Below are 22,587 nucleotides of genomic sequence, written 5' to 3'. Positions count from 1 at the left end.
AATTTATATGTAAATCATTACCGATTCTAAACATATGGCATATTATCATCACCTAACAAATATAATTCCAAAACAATATCAAAGCAAAGATGCGAATAACGCACTTTGACTTGTCATCACTACACACACAAACACACACATATATATGAATATATGTATATATACATACATATATATGTATAGATATATATATATATATATATATATATATATATATATAATATATTAAAATATATAAACAAATTAGAAAAAAGGCTTCAATTGCATTATCCAAACTCAACTAAAAACAAACGATAAAATTCTCAGCAGGAGGCAAAAATAACATTATCTTGAGAACCAAGAGTAAAACCCCATAGTACTGGGGATCCCTTTTGCTTCTGCCTAAATGATGTGAAAATTATAATTATTCTCTTTTAGCCAGAACGAAACAAAGTACTGGATAATGATACATTACGATTATAAGTCAATTAGAGCTCCGTTTTGGAAAAAGGTGACCTTTTAATTTCTTATAGCTATTTCAGTTGTTAGAATATTAATCTTTGATATTATCAATTATCCTGCTACAAACAAACAGACGCTAAACACAATGTTGAAGGACATTTCTGTCTTAACTTCCCGGTGGACAAACGCTATGAGATATTCATTGAAGTTTCTTAGTAATGTGAGGTTTTATTGTCTTAACTTTAATATTTGTTCCAAAACACAAAATAAGAAACACAGTTTCTTAGATCAGTTACAGGTTAGATGATCATTCTTGACAAGAGTTCCTAACTCTCAAACACTTTGACAATAGTTTTTCTCAGTTTTTCTGATATGCTGTAAGAGCAACATAAGCCGTTGAATACGATGAAATTTTGCGGTCCTTGACTGGGCTAAAACAGTTTAAATTGTGTCTACTCCTAAGTTTCTCTCTCTCTCTCTCTCTCTCTCTTACATTTCCATGTGCTCCTATACGGATGTCTTTTACTCAGACGGCGCCAACCCCTGGGCTCTGAGAAGTGTCTATGTAGCACTCAATGTCACTAAGCTGTTCTTGCTAAGGGGCTTTAAAAACGAGGTACTCGCGAAACAAGTGAGTGATTAAGGGGTCGCGAAAGAGCTGCTGGGCTTCCGAATTAATGTATCAGAAGAGAAATCCCTTGAATGACAGTTTTGTTATTTCTACGCAGACACGGATTACGGAACATTCAAAGACTTGGCACTAGCCAGGAACACCACTAAAGAAGGACTTGTAAAATTATGCAGTATTTTTATATCCAGATGAGTAAGAAGTAAAAGAAAAATCCTTTTAAGTTTACATAAACGAATGATTTTTGCACAGTTGTTAATGAGAGGACATATTAAAGCTAAGTTTAGGTATCAAGGAATGTCAACCTGGAAACTACCAAACAAACAGAATCTGCTGTTGAAGGCCTATCTAAACCAAACTGTCTGGTATTTAAAAAGTCCAGTAAAGCTCATCCCAGAATTTGCCCTGTGTTTTTCAATAACGAAAAGACAACGACAGCAACTAGCAAGAAAAATCTTAATATAACCCATCATTGATTTACATCTTAGCTACTAACAACTGTTCCATTCGTAATGTTACTAAATGTTTTTGAAAAAAACGCGTTAAGTAAAATTCCAATAACAACAATCCAATAACGCCAAACACAAACAATTATCAAGACTCGACGTAAAACATTATTAGAAAAATTTCCCATTGATTTTCATGGAATTCTTATCAAAATAATCTCAAAGTCATTCATAACTTAATTAAATCTTATCACGTTTCAAAACAAAGATTTACTCACAAATTTGTCCTAAAGATCTTTATTTCATTATCCACTCACTCATCTTTGAAACAAGGGATTAATTTAACAACTAGTATTGAGCCTCATGATTTTTATGACATTTTATCACTTGACTGCGGGGGTGAGAGCATAAGATTGATAATCCGTTGAATAAGATTGTTTTGAAAATAAATAAAATATTTTTATTTTTTTTACCATACATACACACACACACACACACACACACACATATATATATATATATATATATATATATATATATATATATATATATATATATATACATATATATATATATATATATATATATATATATATATGTTGTAGTTATATATAAAGCCGTTTATACAACTTTCAAGAACAACTGGGTGTCTGAGGTGATTTCGTTGTAATTCAGCCAAATTTAGTTGAATCGGGAATCAGAAAATAACACAAAGACTCGATCTTTGCAACAGGGCTTTAGAAAAAAGAGGTCATGTAGCAAACAATTTCTTTTATAAAAACATTAAATTGTCAGTTTAAATATCCCTATTCTTAATTCTTACGAATTTTCAGCCGTTTTTTGGAAGAGGGAATTTTCATTTCTTCGTGCCATCTTGTTACTGGATTTTCCACAATCTGAACCATCTCAGTATCATTTTCGCATTTTCTGTTAAAGATGAAATTTTCTTATATAGCCTGTGAATTGACATGAAAGGTTGTGCTTTGCTCCACGTACAGGTAGTTCTGACACCGATTATCTGCTGGGGATGAAAACAATAAGGGTTCTCAGCCCTTTTTCAATTCTTAAACATGACAAGATCTTCAATGAGGGAACAAAGATACCAATAAGAAAGAAATTATCTTTTCTATTTAATATCTAATTATTACTATTGCAATTAAATTATTTAAAAAAACAATACGTGACACAAACTTAAGTTTTTTGTTGTCCTATTATGTTTCAAGCTCCAACTTAACAATAAATAGACGTTGAATATTTAAATTTATTATTATTTTATTATTCTGTAATCACCTGAAGAGGGGACAGCTGGTCTTAAATTGTATTATAAACGTTTTCAAAAATTATCTTATAAAAATTTTATTTATTCTTACAAAACTGCGAATTATATATATGTATATATAACACCCTTTAGTGTTGATAAACAATCTATGCATTTATATGAAAAAAGTATACATTAAAGCGGCTGTTGGTCGACGAAATTCATGTTTTCCATATTATTTTGCATTTATTTAAAATATATGACATCAAATTTGAAAACAGGGTGGTAGGTCAACAACCTGAAGGACACAAATTAATGTTGAAGCGCAAAAATCAAGACTAAAAAATGAGACTGAAGATAAAATGAAATTCAAGTTTTTCTTTTCAAAACGAAAAACCAACCACATCGTAGTGGAAAACTATAATTCCTTATTTATGTTTCCAGTATCGTTCGGATCTCATATATTATCCTGCAGTGGCAGTAAATTTAAAATAAATGCAACTCACACAACAGCAAGTTTTCTCAGAGAGCACTGGAAAAGATAAATCATTTATTGAAACAACAGAAGAAACACGATGTCAGCCTGATGTTTTTCACGAAAAGACAACGACAGCATTTCCTAGCAAGAAAAGTCTTATACTATTAATATGTAACCCATTTTAAGGAAACAAATAGATGATAATAATTAAGACTACGTTAAAACCTTAGTACTATCACCTTCCATCGCGAAGGCCGGTAAATAGCTAAAATAATGGAGCAATCTGTTGAAGAGGACTAAATGATGAATAAAAAAAATCAGTTAAGTAAATTTATAATACCAACTAGCTCCATATCCATCGTAATAGTTTTACCAGCTGTGCACGCCAACTGGACTTTACATTGATTTTTCCTGAAATAAACTGATATTCGGAAGGTGCGTTGCCTGAAACTTCGTTGCATTAATGACGCCAAGTGTTGTATAACCGGTCCTTCATGTTCGACGTGAAACACGCATTTTCTAGTTATTATGTTTCCAAACTTGAAAAACGATCTTTTCCATTACAACAGACGCTCAACCAAATGAACCCAGCAACACCCACCATCATCGTCAACTCTTTTCACTCACTGATGAAATGACGTCACTTGTCCCTCGAGATATTGATTTTCATGGAATACTGACTTATCAAAATATTTCATTTTTGTCATTCACGTCATTCATAATCTTAACTGTTTATTTATATCTTATTTTTGGGACCATTATTCATATCTATTATATAAAACTATTTTGCTCTTTCCTCACAAATTTGTCATTTTTATGGAACTAAAGATCTTTATTTATATTCAGTAACATATAGAAGAATGAAATCCACTTCATCTTTCGGAGACCTGTGGGTCTCGAACCCCAGTTTGGGGAACTTGCATTACACGTCTTTCAAAACAAGGTTTCACAATTGTGATTTTTATCACTGTAGCTGGGTTTAACAGTGTCACAATTCCGACTTGCATGGTGGTGAGGTTCTGCATAGAAGGCATTGACTTATTCATTCAATCTCTCTCTCTCTCTCTCTGTTCCTTGAATAAGTACTGAATAAATGGGTAAATTATAATTTATAATATAATATATATAATATATATATCATTTTTTTAAAATATAAATCATACAAGAAATTGGAACACACAACTTTTATTTATTCACACACACTTACACACATAATATATATATATATATATATATATATATATATATATATATATATATATATATATATATATATATATATATATATATATATATATATATATATATATATAATATAATGTAAAATCCTGTTGTTGAAGTTAGGAAAAAAATATTAAAAAAATTTTAAAATGTCGGCTCTACTTTCAATCTGTAGAACAGAAACTTTGAATGTATGTCTACAAAAACTCAAAGACGGAACAGGTGATTAAGGGGAAAAGTATATCCCTCCATTGAATTTCAGGTTGAATGGGAATCAGAAAACTAACTATCATTTTTAGACATTCATCTTGTGCGGCATTATGTTCGGGTACTTTTTAAGGTCTTCAGAAAACCAACTCACTCTAATATGTACATACACTACTTTTCTTATTATAAAGAAAGCATTAAATTGTCAGTTTAAACGTCCGTATTCTTAAGAGCATACCGAATTTTCAGCCCATGTTTTTTGGATGAAGAGGGAATTTTCATTTCTTAATGTTTTAGGAAATTGGGCTACCCGGATTGGTCTGTTGACAAGGCGGAACTCAAAGCACGCAAATCATTTTACTCCTTGTCTGTTAAAGATGAAATTTATAGAAAACCTGATGTTACCTTGCCATATCGTAAAAAAAAAAAAAAATACAAAAGTAATGATGGATTGGTGTCTGACTTAACTAACATAAAAAGTACATGAATTCTCCCTTTGTTATTTGTTCGGTCTCTGTTCCAATGCTGAAGTTGCTTAGTTTTACCAGACCACTATCCGTGTACTGATATTGGAAAAAGTCTGAACAACGATTATAAGACTGGGGATGAAAACAATAAGGGAGTGTTCTGAGTTCCCTTGTGCAGATTGTAAAAATGTTTAAATGAACGTGAAAAGAAAGGAATCAGGAAGATCTGTTGATCTGAAAGTGGCGATTGAGGAACAAAGATAAGCAATAAGAAAAGGGAGATGTGAATAATGCTTTATTCATGCACTATATCTTCAACTAACTATAGTGTTGGTTGACGCTCGAATCAGTAAATTTTTTTGTTATTTAAATGAAACATTTTACACATGATGGTAACTATAAGTTTGACAGTTTGTTGTCCTATTAGCTTGAAAAAATAATTCAGGCAGCTTTTACAATTATTTAACAATACTGTCAAGTCGTTAAATATTTAAATTTCATTTTTTTTTATTATTCTGTAATCACCTAAAGTAGACCAGCTGGTCTTGAAATTGTATTAAATTTTAACGTTTTCAAAATTACCTAGAGACAACGGAATTTTATTTATTCTTACAGCACGGTATCATTTCAAAACAAGATTTGTTTCAATCCAATTATACTTTCTCTTTATATATATAAGATAACAGATATATATATATGGGAATATATATATATATATATATATATATATATTCATTATATATATATACACACAATTCTGCTATATGGTTGAAAAATAGATAAAATTCATATCGGAAAGCTTTCAAAAGTGCTCCATTTTTTCACCGATGTCGACATCAATGAGAGCCACAAGGGTGGTAGGGTCAACAACCTGAAGGACACACAAGCTGTGTAGAATGTTGAAGCTTACAAAAACTCTAAAGACGGAACAGAAACGAAGAGGAGGAGACTTATACAGTTATATACTGAATTAAAATTCTGTAATTGTGTATCATGTGATTCTGTATAATAAAACTTTGGAGAAAAACAACTTCACAATCGTAGTGGAAATCGACCGTATATATTCCTTATTTATGTTTCCTTAAGTAAAGATAGGAAATCGGATCTTTCCTATCTCCTTTATCCTGCAGTGGCAGTAAACATAACAATATAAATCTTTCCAGCAACTGCCATCACCTGCTTCTTGGCCATTTCCTGATAAACAGCAAGTTTTCTCAGAGAACACTTGAAAAGACTGAACACTGAATAGCATAATGTATTGAAACAACAAACGCGAAAAACTGAACTTGTATGTGAAGTTGCTGGAATGTCAGACAGGTTGCTGAAAGACTGAAATTTTTAGCCGACACAAAACCATATCAGTAATGGCTACACTGGTATGGCGTCCAAGACATAATTTTCTGCACTGACATACCCAAGCTACATACTGTAATCTAAAATGTTGCAGTAGGGTTTATACAATTAATCATCTAGTAAGCACGAAAACTACTGCTACTACTACGACGACTATTACTACTACTACTAGTACTGTTAATACTACTACTAACTACTTACACACATGGTCGTTTTAATTGACAGTAATTTACACAAAAGAAAACTCAGAATAAACACAAAATTCAAGTAAAAAAAAAAAACACACCAAAGTGAAAACTCTTCGAAGAAACATGAATTTCCCTCCCTTTCCGTCCGCAGACCCTCACCCACCCACACAGCTCGGTCATCTGTTCCAGAAGTTAAGTATACCTTAGTTTTACCAGACCACTGGTGCGTCTCCACTGATAAGATTGTATCATAATGATTTTTTCCTGAAATAAACTGAACAAAAGACTTAGTCAATATTTTATAGCAGTTCTTGCCTTTGTTACTCTCTCGTTTTTTCTGTCAGCGATGCCGTTTGCATTAATCAGTACAGCACCAAGAAATGAACGTGAAAAGAAAGTGTTACTAACATAAAAGATCGAGTTGACAAGAACTGCTGAAAGTGGCACGATAATAAACGCAGCTGCTTTCATTATGGTATCAGGAGACAAACTGATGAAAGAAAAGACGAAATCTTATTGCCTTCTAGAATAAAGTCTATGATTCATAGCACTATCAGTTATAACAAACAAAATGAACTAGGGCAACACCAAGGTAGGAAACTCTCTCGCTCGAATAATCGTCGAGACTCACTTTTCTATTTTTTCTCCCGTCATTCAGAGACAGTAATTGGGATGACTGTATTCCTACATTTTACAGCGCTCGAGATATTAATAAAAGCGTGATATGAAAGCAAATGTAAAATATATTCAGTTTCATTCTCTCTCGTATTAGCTTGAAAAATTTTTTCCGGCTTCCTTTACAATTATTTGTCAACATTCACGCTCTTTATTCAAGTCTGCTTAAATAAAGGTTGCGTATTAATTGGGTTCATCGCATCTTTTGGTGTTTGGGAGATTTTTATTAATATCTCTCTTTAATAATTTCTAATATACTTATTTTGTCCTTTTTCTCCTCTTTCTTGTAAACACTCATTTTCTCACTGAACCGTGCTAAGTGATTAATTGTATTTTATGGCAGTTGGACAGACTTATAGAAGAATGAAATGAAAGAGTGTGAAAATTCATTACATTCTCTCTCTCTCTCTCTCTCTCTCTCTCTCTCTCTCTCTCTCACACACACACACACATCCGTATCATTTCAAAACAAGATTTGTTTCAATCCACTTCCTCACTTTCTCTTTACATTTGTAGTGTGCTAAGATAACAGTGTTTGAATTGGGCCTGACTCAATTTCATGGTGTCTGAGAAAATTTGTATAAAAGTATGAAGTGAAGGCAAGTGTACTTACTTATTCATTCAATCTCTCTCTCTCTCTCTCTCTCTCTCTCTCTCTCTCTCTCTCTCTCTCGTACTGTCCTGAAATGGGTAAGATTAATATGATATACAATATAATATATCATATCGGGATCGAACCCATGTCTTTCAGTTGGAAGGAAAGGGCGCTACCAACTGAACCTCTCAAGTCATAAAAGAAATTGGAACCTAAGTACAACTGTACCTGGAGGCTTTCACCTGGGCCAGCTTACTGCCAAGCATAACAGCGAGTTTCACCCAACTTCCCGACCCAGCAGTGACCCATTGCATTTCATTCGAATTATCCCTCCTGAGCGAATATGACAGAAGTATTCAACACACAATCACGTGTGAGTCAGAAATTTATCTCTGTTCCACACGTGATTGCGTTTTGATTACTTCTAACATATATCACACATGTCTGTTCCATAAGAGTAGATTATTTACATCATATTTACACAGACCGCATTCCTGTATCCAGGCCATAAACCTCATTCAGTAAATTGGGTACAGTAAATTATCTATAGGAATAAGTGCCAAATTCTGAATAAATACACACCATTAAAAACAAATCTAATCAAAATAGAGTACATATTTTAGTTCCTCATCAAAGTTAAATTTAGCCAATAAACCAAGTGTCCTACCATCATATATATATATATATATATATATATATATATATATATATATATATATATATATATATATATATATATATATATATATATACATATACATATACTTATTAATCAACAACGGGAGATATCTATTGTGAAGTCACTAGGTGTTAAATAACTGGAATCACATCGTTCCCTATCAATATTACCAAATTACCAAGTTCAAATTTCTATGACCAAATAACACCAAATGTAACAGTAGCTGGCACAGCACAGGAAAGTGTGTGTCTCCTAGAAGTTCAAAATTAAAATCTCTCATTGCAATTGTATTATACCTAAAAATGAATTATTATTGATTTTATTACTTATGTCTAAAAATACGGTAATTTATCATCCAGTTAGAAAACTCAAAAGCTCTAGGAAATAAATAAATAATTAAATAATATATATATATATATATATATGTATATATATATATATATATATATATATATATATACACATATATATATATATTAATGATATATATGTGCATATATATATATCATTAAAGATCTCTGCCAAATGTATGATATAAATTCATTGCTTTTTCTGCTACTTCACTCACAGATGATCTTTTCAGTTTGATACAAAGCCAAAGAACGGTTTTTTTTACCTAAGTGATGCTGATCTGACAAAAGATCAAGAGGCTTCTGAACTGTTTGAAATGCCACATAAACAAATGAAATCCGCCCATACAAAGAGAGTACAGACTCAAATTATCAGACTATGCCCTAGAATTACAAAAGAAGGTAAGATTACAGTCAAACATAGTTTTAATTCCAAATCTTCTGCCCAAAAGTGATAAGTTTGGATTCCATGAAATGCCAAATTATAGACAGAGATCTGCTCTCAAGAATTGTGACAATTACACAGACCGACAAAGCTCCGTGTATATATGTACGTTACCCCTGATAGATACTGTAGACAAAATGAACCGAATGGTCAGCAACATCAGAAAGTTTAAGGTAAGACAAAAGACACATCCTCCTCATTGAAAAAACAAAAGAGAACAAGATAATATAAACTGTACATGTTAAAGGTAGAGGTGTGTTAACTCCTCAAAAGGTCAGCAGTGATTATAAGCCAGGAAATGCATTTGGCAACTTTAAAACACTCAAATGTGGAACCCATTAACGCTTATTATAAGTCAAATACTAACGCCAACATATCGTCTGGCACAACAATTGAATAACCTTCAGAGTCATTTTGCCATATGATTACAGTTTGAAGTCCTCTGGGGAATTTATCGACATCTTGAAGGATGCTGATTTGAAGAGGGGATCAATTTGGCTTGTTAGACCTGTGTTTCATTATTCACAAAAAAATCGAAGAAACCGCAAAAGTGATAAAATTGAAGTATCCCATAACGACAAACAACCACTGACATTCCAGAACCTTCTACGTAAGATTACAGTCAAACATAGGCCCAGATCCAAATCTGTTCCTCCAAAATGACAGAGTAATAAATATGTGATTCCACAGGATGTTTTGTATACAAATTTATATGGAGTTTTAGAACGAAGTATTATGGAGGATATAACGTGATAAACTCATATACAATGTAAATACAATGGTGATCTTTTTTGTATTGAAGAATGGTCAACAACTGAAAGAACTGAGAAATAATTCTGAGCATGAACCTTTAAATTCTCCTACAAACTTTGTAGATAAATTTTCTTGGACTTGGTAAAAGGGAGACAAGTAAATATAACATCTTCTAACAAAAGCGCTAACCAAGAGCTTCTCTCTCTGTGAGAGAAACAGAAAAATTACGCATGAAACTTGCATTCACATTTTGCGGTCATCTTTAATCGTCAGTGATTAGTGTGTGTGTGATGCATTTGTAATATATAAATATATACAAACTGGGAATATATATATACGCTTATTATAAGTCAAATACTAACGCCATAATATCGTCTATACAATATATATATATAATAACCTATATATATGTAAATTTTATCACACCATATTTATATACAAGCATTGGATATGTCGATTAGTATCCAATTTGCTCTACCTCAGAAATATAAATATCTATACAGTATATGTTTACCAAAGGGGAATTAAAGTTGATAAGCCTCGTTAGACAGGATCGAATAATCACGATGACATCTTGATTTATTTACAAGGAGAAAGGGAAGAATCTACACAAGTTTTAGAAAACATAAATAAACTAAATGAACACATCAAACATCAACAGACGAAGAGAAGGAGGAGAAATTCTTTCTTGGATGTCCTTCAAGAGGGAAGGGGAAAATTTAAAACTCAAGGTATATAGGAAGAAGACACACAGATTCATACATACATAGGTTCTCCAGTCATAGGAAAGAAATAAAATAGGATTAATGACAGGGTAGGCCATCAGGATAGGATTTGCAGTCCTGAATTTTTAGACGAAGAGCAGGATTTGAGGGAGAGTTTTAGGAGATTAGGCTACCCTAAGTATATAAAACATAAACAAGGAAAACTATTTTGGGGAGAGGGAAAATAGAAAAGGAACATTTGTAGGAAAGAAAATAATTACAGAATGGACAACAACTATTGCACCCATCAACAGAAAGAAATAATTTCTGTTGATAGGCAGTCAAAAACACCATCAGGAATAAAATTTAGAAACTAAAAACTTTGTCTAGATAGAAGGGTACTTGGCGAAACTGGCAAATCATGTAAAGAGCGAAGCAAACAACATCTGCAGAACATAAGGCATTATAATCAGACGTCGGCAGTTACAAACACTGTTGGGAAAATGATCACAGAATAGCAGGGAAAATATGAGTTTTCTGTACAGGAACACCAACAAAACATCTTACTGGTTGTAGAGAACGCCTTCATAACTTGCGCCAACAACACGATGGCAGGGTTGAAACGGCTTTGAAGACAGCATATCTAGAAAAATATATGTGTGTATAGTAGCAAGGAAACGAAGGAAAAACGCAAGAGAACGCACGGAAAACGGACACCTGGAAGGTTTCAGAGAAAGACCAAGATCACGAGAGGGGGTGGGGGTCACACAGAGGAGCTAGGCGATAAAGGATTAAAAGTACCCAGCACACAGATATAAATACAGCTGGACTACGCGTCTGTTCATTGTACGGATACATGATAATGTGGACTGCTTGTCCATAAAGCTTGTAATATTTTTCTGAATAAAAAAATATCCATTAGATACCATCCAGTTTGAATGAGGTACTTTTAGTAATTCTACTAATGCACAGAACAATTGCGTATGTGATAAAGTTAACATATATAGTTATATATATATATATATATATACTTATATATATATATATATATATTCCTATAATCATGAAAACAAATAAAATACATATCACAGTACATCGGGAATATTCGAATGGCAGAGAATTATTGAAGGGGAATTTATAAGTGTAGCATGAATTTGATATTAAGCGACATTTTGTAGCTTCATGATTGTATATAAATCACGGAGTGATAAAAATTTATATATATATATATATATATATATATATATATATATATATATATATATATAATATATATATATATATATATATATATATATATAGATAGATATATAGATATATAGATAAAAGATAGATAGAAAGCTAGATACAGACAGATAGATTGATAAATAATTGGTAGACGTCTATTGAATTGTTTAGCATTTTATAAGCAAAATTTATGGTGACTCTGCACGACCTCATTCTTTTGTTCCCACTAAGTTTGAAAGGACACAGAAGATGCAAATACACATATTACAAAAGTTATTACATCAAATTCTGTTGCATTTATGAATAAGGTGATTATTATTAAACGATGAAAATGCCGTATGACCAAAACATATTCAGCACTGAATTGAAATCTCCTTAAAATTTTAAAAGAATTTAAAAAAATAGATACTGTTACCATGAAAAAATTACCTACTTAAGAAATTTGGAGCAGTTTTTGCAATCTCGCCTTAATTGATATGAAGAATTAAAACGCATACGATGAATAATCGCTTAACATATTAATAATCATGTGAGGTCACTAGACATAAGTTGTTTAAATGGCTTATTAATGTCAATAGATAAGGTATTTTAATTATTATAAAAATATATATATATATATATATATGTATATATATACATATAATATACACACACATATATATATATATATATATATATATATATATATATATATATATATATATATATATATATACAACATACATACAACATTACCGCATATATATATATATATATATATATATGCAAAACAAACAAGTAAGTTTTGAAATGATACATTTATACATACATACATACATACATACATATATGCATTCATATATATGTATATATTTTTTCCATATATATGTGTGTGTATATGCACATTTACATTTATATAAATATATATTTAAAGACCTGGGTTCCATATATATGAGTCAGAAATATATATATATATTATATATGATTACTTATATATATATATATATATATATATACAGAACACTGCAATAATCTGCAAGACTTCAAGAAACACTTACCATTAAAATCCATCGATTTCTCAAGATATCACTTTTGTTTGTTTGAAGGCCGACGGAAAGGGCAACTCAGTCTCTTTCTTTATCCATCAATAAGAATAACAGCAGGTGCGACAAACACTTGGTTCAACCCTAAGCAACTGGCAGACTTTAATCCTAGAACCAAATAGCCAAAAAAAAAAAAAAAACTAAGGTTAACCATAGCCCTCAAAAAGTCAAATTCAATTATTCGCTTTTGGCTTCCGCTTCAAAGTCATTGCTTTTGCGATGTCGGAAAAAAGTAGATAATCACCATTATCTGAATGTTACAATTAATATACTTGGTAATGAGTTAATGAGTTTATGAAATCTTTTTGATGTCTATAATTATATGTATTCTCATAAATTCGTGTTTTTGGTGTGATATTTATGTCTATTATATATTAACATCGATCTATGGACGGAAGAATGTATGCAGAGTCTCTATTGTATGTGCACTGCAATATTATTAGGAAGGAAATCATATTGCAAGATTAACCAAAAGCGTGTAACATCTGTTATAAAAAAGTCAAAATGAAAACTGACTTTTAGGGAACGACTCTTCGACTTTTAAGAAACTGAATTGTCGAAAATGACAAAATAAAACAAATATCAAGATGCAATAAGCAAAAAAGGAAAAATGGCAGGATATTTCATGAGTGATAAATCTATATACGAATGCATCAAAATATTTCCTCGACATCATGACCTGGAGATCCTTTGCATCTATGAATCAGTTTTACATGTGGGAGTGAAGGAGAGAGAAAGCAAGTTCAGATGTCTGTTTCTCATGTCTGAGATGATAACAGGACATTGTGACTTCTAATGTCCCCCATTTTTATTTTAGTTTTCTGAAAAGAAAACTATTGTGCTGGTTTTGTCTGTCCGTCAGCACTTTTACTGTCCGCCCTCAGATCTTAAAAACTACAGGGCTAAAGGGCCTGCAAACTGGTATGTTGATCATCCACCTCCAATCATCAAACATACCAAATTGCAGCTCTCTAGCCTCAGTAGTTTCTATTTTATTTAAGGTTAAAGTTAGCCAAAATCGTGCGTCTGGCAACGATATAAGCCAGGCTAACACCGAACCGTGCTTAAAGTTTCATGGGACGCGGCTCATACAGAATTGTACAGAGACCACCGAAAGATAGATCTGTTTTCGGTGGCCTTAGATTATACGATGTACAAAAAACTGTTTTTTTTAGCTGGTGATCCAGACGACCACATTCACGTCATCAATTTGGGCATAACTGCCTTCGTTTTTATTAGGACACCGACAGACCGACATTTTGATCATTCTGAAAACGATCGTAGTCATCAATGTCAAGTGTGAAATGACGAAAGATTATGGTTATTACACTGCCGTTACCTTGTCACTTAGGAACTGCTTTTCTTATATATTTTTAAATGAAGACGTTTGTATCCATTCATATACCTCAATCTATGTGACTGGGCCCTTCATAATGACGATGTAACGGTATAATATCTTACCAATCCATTTATGTCCTAAGATATTTCTGTCACTTGTGCAAATTTACAGCTGATAATAAACCACTTTCTGTGTCCCTGTTCCATCTAAAATTGAAATAGTTGCCGTATTTGCAGTGAGGAAACCGAGTGTCACGGTTGAAACACCGGAATAACTTGAACTGGGAAAGTAGGTATTGCAATGCGAATTTTATTCCACTGAACATCTTAAAATATAAACAATAGTATAAAATTTTAATAAAACTTTAAATATTAAAATGAACTCTAACATCCATGATGGATGTTTTCACTCGTTCAGATTACATATGATGGGTATGGACTGCATCTTAAGGTAGGAAAAAAGTCTGTAAACTTTTACACTAATCATAATCATTAATATCCCTTCTACACGAATTTCATAAGAGGGGAACAAATAGGTCAACGATGATATAGACGGCCCAACCTTAGTAAAATTCAAATAGCATCAAATTTTTCATGAGCAGTGGTATTTATTACAAATATAAATTTTATAATTTAGTCAAAACACTTCATGCAATCTGCAGGGGGCCTAATGACAAAAATTAATAACCAAAGCCAACTTTCCAAAACATGAGATTAATTTGAAAATAAAATGTTGATATCCTGATGGAAACCTGAGACATCAATGAATCATTTTCCCATTTTGGAAATTGAAAATGTGAAAAATCCTTGCATGTTATTAAAATACTGAGACAGCAAAAATATTGCTTATCTTTTTCTGAAAAACTAATTTGAAAAAATTACTTGCTCCTTTGGAAAAAATTTCTTGAAAAACAAGTTAAACGGGACTACCTGAAAAGATTATACATTAATTATGAAACCGGAACATAAGAATTTCCAAGTTAAAATATCCATCTTCGAAGGTCTTATTCCTGAAGCGTCACATTTAAGAGTGGTGGTGTCATTAGGTAAACTAATTCATGAGTTCTTAGGCTGGCTGAGTCCGTTCTTAATTCAGCCAGGTGCTCAGCAGTGCAGAGCTCATCTAGGTAACCGTCAGACTACGTACCCAGCCCAAGTGAAGATGCGTTTGTAAAGGGAGTTGAGGAACTATAAAGAAAAAAAAGAAGAAGAAGAAGAAGAAGAAGAAGAAGAAGAAGAAGAAGAAGAAGAAGAAGAAGAAAGGGAAGAGATAAGAAGACGAAAAGGAACAACTACTCAGCTAAGTATAATTTGGCTGGACAATGTTTGCCAACACAAAGAAAATTAATATCAGACTGCTCGGATTAAGACAAAAAGAGACAGAAGCACCTTGCTAACTGAAATACTCTTCGTCTCGCCTCTGGAAAGATCTGGTACCAAGAATGAAACAAATAAAGAGGAGGAACAGGAAACAGAGGGATGAGAAGGTAAAAACTTTATGGAGGCCAAGAAATATTTTTATATAACAAAGAATGACAAAAGATGAAATCTGAAGATGTTTCTAAACCTGCAAAAAAAAAAACAGTATAAAGGAGGAAACATAAAATGTAAAAGTTAAATATATTTTCGAAAAAAATGGAAAATTAATCGTTCTGGTTCCCAGATGGGATTTTAAAGAGACTGGTCTGATTAACATAAAACAAAAACAGTGAGCTGTTTGTAATTGGTTCGCAAAGTGAAGATTTTGACAGTGATTAAAAGCATAACTCTGCTCATTACAAAAAACGAAAACACAATGAATGCACACCACAAGAATTCCATTCATCTGAATTACCACTGAACTTGCACTAAAAATGAAATTCAATATTGTATCGGTATCAAAAACGCACTCAATTGGGATATATTTCGGCCATCCCGGAACTGTGTGACAATATTCAGTCAAATTCAAGGGAAAATCACCAGTAAATATTTTTTATTTTTCTTGATAGCTTGTCTTATCAAAGCGAAGTCTATAGACCGGTGATAGAGCCTAGTATGGCTTATATATTAGTTAAAAGACAAGAACAGCAAAAGTACTAGTTCGAATTTTAGTAAGTATCCTCTTCAATACATATAATGAATGAGTTCATAATTTTCATTATAAGCATGCATTTCAATATCTGTTAATATAATATATAGGTCTTATTTGCGTGTCAGCAATTTGTTTTAAGTACTATTCATCATAATATTTTGTTTTGTTTTCGATATTTTGGCTTGATCTGTAAAAGGAAATAACTCGTTATAAAGGAATATGATTCATGGATGATTGATTTTGTTAGAGGAACAGACTTTATAGTCGCGAGTTGTTGCTTATCTATTGTTCTAAAAAAAAAAAGGATGAAAAACAGCCAATTAATTTATCAAAGCAAACCCTAATTTAGAATTTGTTCCATACCTAATAAAGTTTATCTCCCAAATTCTTTCTAAATTGGCTCAGCCAAGATCACTTTCGTTCATAACTGGCCGTAAGACAAAAATTAAACAGATTCGAAATATTTTGAAGTACCGTCGACGCAAGTTCAGAAATACTATGAACATAATGTCTTGAAACGCAACGAGTTTATAATTCGAGAAATTCAAGCATTCAACACCTAACAACAGCATGCATGAAAGGCTACAAAAGGTTACGCACATCAGCGAAGAATTATGTTGCATAAACCAAAATCGAATAGAGGTTTACAAGAGTTTAAAACATGATTTATATTTATGCAGTTGAAAGGAACTATATACAGGTGCGAGAAACACTAAATCAAGTTTGAACTTCCAGAAAAATAATCGTGCAAATGGTCTCCTTTTGTAAGGACAAATAATTCCATTTACGCAAGGTGCAATATAAAAATGCCTGGAGGCTTGGTCTTTTGCAGCTCGAACAGAAGAACGGCAAAAACAGTGATTTCGAAGCTCTCCTCTGCGTATACCCAGTCTCTTATACACATACACACACACACACATACACACGTATATATAATTTACGCACACACACACTCACACACATATATATCTATATATATGAGTTGTTACATAAAAATCACAGACTTCCTGCTCCTGTAACTACTGAATTGTTGATGAATCCCTTGTATAGAAAAATCCAACACATTTAACTGCTCTGTATATCTACAGAGAAGGCTTATCAACAACCTAACACCCTATATTATACACACAGTGCACGATTCGCCTATCTCTGATCTCTCTCTCTCATATATATATATATATATATATATATATATATATATATATATATATATATAATATATTATGTATATGTATATAATTTATATATATGGTGCGTTATGAGAAATGTAAACAGTATTTGAATTTTAGTTTACGCTACATTAGAGAGTCTTTTCAAATTTCGATATAATTCAAATTTCATCGAAAGGATCGCCAAGAGCGGAATTATAGTCATCAGAGAAAATAGAGGCCATATTTAAACAAGCAAAACTCGGATGAGGCAAAAAAAAATTTTTAGTAATGAGTCTTTTTTCCATTCACTTGGGGAAAAATAATATGAAACAAGAATTCCACGAAAGGAAAAGTTAAAAACCCCAGAAACGAAATCATTTTTTAATGTTTTTTGGAAACATTTTGTTTCAATATGAGTTGGGGATTATTATTCTCCATCATTTCTAATTAACTTATATGAAAATAAGAAGGTAAAAGATTTATACATAGATAATCATCAAGGCTTGTCGGCATCAAGTGTTTTATTTAATTTGAATCAGCATAAAAGAGTGCTGGGCTTAATTAAAGAAGTGACATCCAATTTGGTGTAATAAATTATTACTTTTCGGTATTTTTTCTCCCGGTCGTATGTTTAAAATAATTTTCTTAGAAAATATCACGGAACATTAATATATAGATATTCGTCTGATCATCTTTTGTATTTCCAGTAAACGTTCCAGATTTAGTTATAACGAGGGCAGTTTTACTGGCTAGGAAACTGAAGTGGAAGCAGATAACTCTTTGGCTGATGTCCTCATCTCTCTCTCTCGATGCTGTCTTTGGTTGTACTCTATCACCCATATTTTAGGCATAAAAGGGTCTATTAACTTATCTGATTTCCTTCCAAAAATTCAACAAAGTTAATATGGAGGAGGCGTTGAGTGATGTCTTAATCATATTACATATTATCGTCTACCTGGAATTTTTATAATCTCCAACATTTATCAAAGTCTGATAGAAAATGCACTTTGACTTTGCCAATACCTCAGGAGTTTTCCATTCATTTTTGTTATTTTTACAGAAATACATGTTATGTATATTTTTTTTAATGAATGTAAACAAAATGTATATTGGTTATGTTGTTTATATTTATCTGGAATCTTACTGTACAAGGTAGACTTTTATTTTGTTTGTCGTCGATTCTCTTTTTCTGTCAGCAGCGTGTTTCATGAAAAATTCATGGTCATAATCAGTGAGTAATGTTGAAATGTTTTTTTTTCTACAATAAAACCAAATAAAAATTGTTAAAACCATCATATATCAACAACTGATTAAAAATTAAGAAAAGAAAATTGAAGAAATTCATTATGTGATAGTGACTTTATCAACGTTTATCGTAATTTAATTTTTATATGTAATTTTTCAACATAATTTAAGTCTTTTCCATTGTTCGAAAAATTGACGCATTCATCCTGAAATTATACTAAAAAAAACGATCTTTTTTCTTTATGAGTCATAGACATTACTGGAACCAAGACATTTTTCCATAGAACATAAGAGAGAATGACTTCCGAAATCCAATGAAAATTATCTTGATTGGCTTTCCATTGGGTGATGCCTACTGAATGACATTAAGAATATAATCGAATTAGAGCTCCTTCTGTCACGATAATTTCGAGTCTTTAATTATCTCGACGAAGCCATTGAAGATTGTTAGTTACTTAATCTCGACTTATGGATATCCCTTGATACCTACAGATTATTCAGTCAGGGTGAAAAATTGAGGACATTTTTCCTAATCTCCTGGTGGCAAACGTAATTGAGACGATAATTAGTTTCAGAATGTTGGTGTCTATTGTCCAATCCTATATTTGTTCTTGTCTGTTAGTGATGGAAACAGCAAATTTTCTGATCAGTTACTTAAGAACGACAGGTTTGATATCATAATTTGTGGCACGTAAGGAAAGCATTAGACTGCACCCTTGTGGTATCCTTTTTCAGTTCATTGTAGTAGTTCTCAGCAATGTTTCTGATCTCACTAAGTCCAACATTAGCCTCCTTGATATACTTGATTATATCTTGCACTGGGAGTGGCAATACCACCCTAGACAGTTTAACAGTGTCTACCACAACCTTTATGATTCCTTATAATTGCAACTGCCACTTTATATCCAGGATTCTTCTATATTTTGTTCTCAAAATCAGACGGCGCCAACAACAGCGCCAGAGTGCCCTAACCAAGATTATGTTCACTTGTCAGAATTGCTCTCATCATTGAAAAATGAGACTCAGAAACTCTTTGGAGTGATTACCTGGTTGGGAATGAGCTGCTATTTCTTGATTGAATTGTATCACTAAGAGAATATCACATAATTCAGTTGTTATTCTCTCTCTCTCTCTCTCTCTCTCTCTAAAGACTTGGTACCTCTCTCTCTCCCCACACGAAGGACTATAAGAATTTATATTTTACATACATACACACAAGACAACACAACCCAAATCTGACTATATATATATATATTTAATATAGTATAGTGGTATATATATAGTATAGCAGTATATATATATATATATATATATATATATACATACATATATATATATATATATATGTGTGTGTATATATATATATATATATTATATATATGAGTATATATATATATATATATATATATATATATATATATATATATATATATATATATATAATTTATATTGCTACTATCCGGCTAATGAGATAGCATATCAAGTATCATGGCAGGTCATATATGCAATATACTGACTTGCCACTTGCAGATTTCACATGTTTGATGACAGATTTTATAAGAAATTTATTTTAAACATTATTGAAATCACGAAAAGACAACGACAGCATTTCCTAGCAAGAAAAGTCTTATACTATTAATATGTAACCCATTTTAAGGAAACAAACAGATGATAATAATTAAGACTACGTTAAAACCTTAGTACTAACACCTTCCATCGCGAAGGCCGGTAAATAGCTAAAATAATGGAGCAATCTGTTGAAGCGGACTAAATGATGAATAAAAACGTCAGTTAAGTAAATTTATAATTCCAACTACTCCATATCCAACGCAGTATCCACCTATGCACGCCAACTGGACTTTACATTGGATTTCCCGCTGATATTCTGAAGGTGCGTTGCCTGAAACTTCGTTGACATGACGCCAGTGTTGTATAACCGGTCCTTCATGTTCGACGTAACACGCATTTTCTAGTTAGTGTTTTCCAAACTTGAACGAATTTCCATTACAACAGACGCTCAACCCCCCCACCCAGCAACACCCACCACCCAACTCTCACTCACTGATGAATGACGTCACTTGTCCCCTGGGATTGATTTTCATGGAATACTGACTTATCAAAATATTTCATTTCGTCATACAGTCATTCATAATCTTAACTGTTTATTTATATCTTATTTATACCATTATTCATATTATTATATAAAACTGTAGCTATTTACTCACAAATTTGTCATTTTATGGAACTAAAGATCTTTATTTCTATTCATAACATCGCCGACGCCTGCACTTCATCTTTCGGAGACCTGTGGGTCGCGAACCCCAGTTTGGGGAACTTGCATTACACGTCTTTGGACAATTGTGATTTTTATCACTGTAGCTGGGTTTGAAAGTGTCACAATTCCGACTTGCGGGTGAGGTTCTGCATAGAGCATTGACTGTTCCTTGAATAAGTACGTATATATATAAATAGAAAATAAATAAAATATAAATATATGTATATTTTTTATTTATCTATCTACACACACACACACACACACACACACACACACACATTATGGTCGGGTACTTTTTAAGGTCTTCAGAAAACCAACTCACTCTGATATTTATATACAATTCATTTTTTCTCATCATAAAAGAAAGCTTTAAATGGTCAGTTTAACGCCCCTATTTTTAAGCGCTTACTGAATTTCTGGTGCCCATGTCTCTTTAGATGAAGAAGTAATTTTCATTTCTTCGTGTTTAAGAAAGTGGTTACCCTTAGTTGGTTTGTTGACGCGATCAAAGCACGCTCATTTATCTTTAAAGATGAAATCTATAGAAAACCTGATGTTACCTCGCCATATTACAAAAGTAATGATGGACTGGTGTCGGACTTCAGACAGGCAAACGTTAATGCTGCGTACAGCTATCCAAAAGCGAGAGAAAAAGCCTGAACAACGATTATAGTAATGCGCGATGAAAACAATAGGGAGCAACTAGGTCCTCAGATTGTAAAAATGTCTATGTGGGGGAATCAGGTAGATCTGTTGATCAGCGATTGCGGAACATAATATGCAATAAGAAGGGAGATGAATAATGCTTTATTCATGCTCATACTTCATCAACTAACCATAGTGCTGACTGGCAAAACAGTCAACTGTTACTTAAAACAAACAATGCACAGAAAAAGGAAGATAGTTCAGGCTGCTTCCATTAGGGCAGTATCTAATTTTAACTCCCCAAATATGATAACTATAAGTTTTGACAGTTTGTTGTCCTATCATGTATTCAAGTATAACCTTAACAATACTGTTAGGTCGTTCAATATTTAATAATTGTTGTTAACAGTGGCATTTCTTTTCTTAACATTTGCAACTTTCCCTTTCTTATTTTTTATTACTCTGTAATCACCTGAAGAGGAAACCAGTTGTCTTGCGGAACTGTAGAATTTTAACGTTTTTAATATAATTCCTAAATTCAACGGGATTTTATTTATTCTTACAGCACGGCATTATATATATGTATATATATATATATATATATATATATATATATATATATATATATATATATATATATATATATATATATATATATATATACA

The sequence above is a fragment of the Macrobrachium rosenbergii genome, chromosome 24 (genome assembly GCF_040412425.1).
Source record: "Macrobrachium rosenbergii isolate ZJJX-2024 chromosome 24, ASM4041242v1, whole genome shotgun sequence".
Taxonomy (NCBI): domain Eukaryota; kingdom Metazoa; phylum Arthropoda; class Malacostraca; order Decapoda; family Palaemonidae; genus Macrobrachium; species Macrobrachium rosenbergii.
This window is presented reverse-complemented; position numbering follows the sequence as displayed.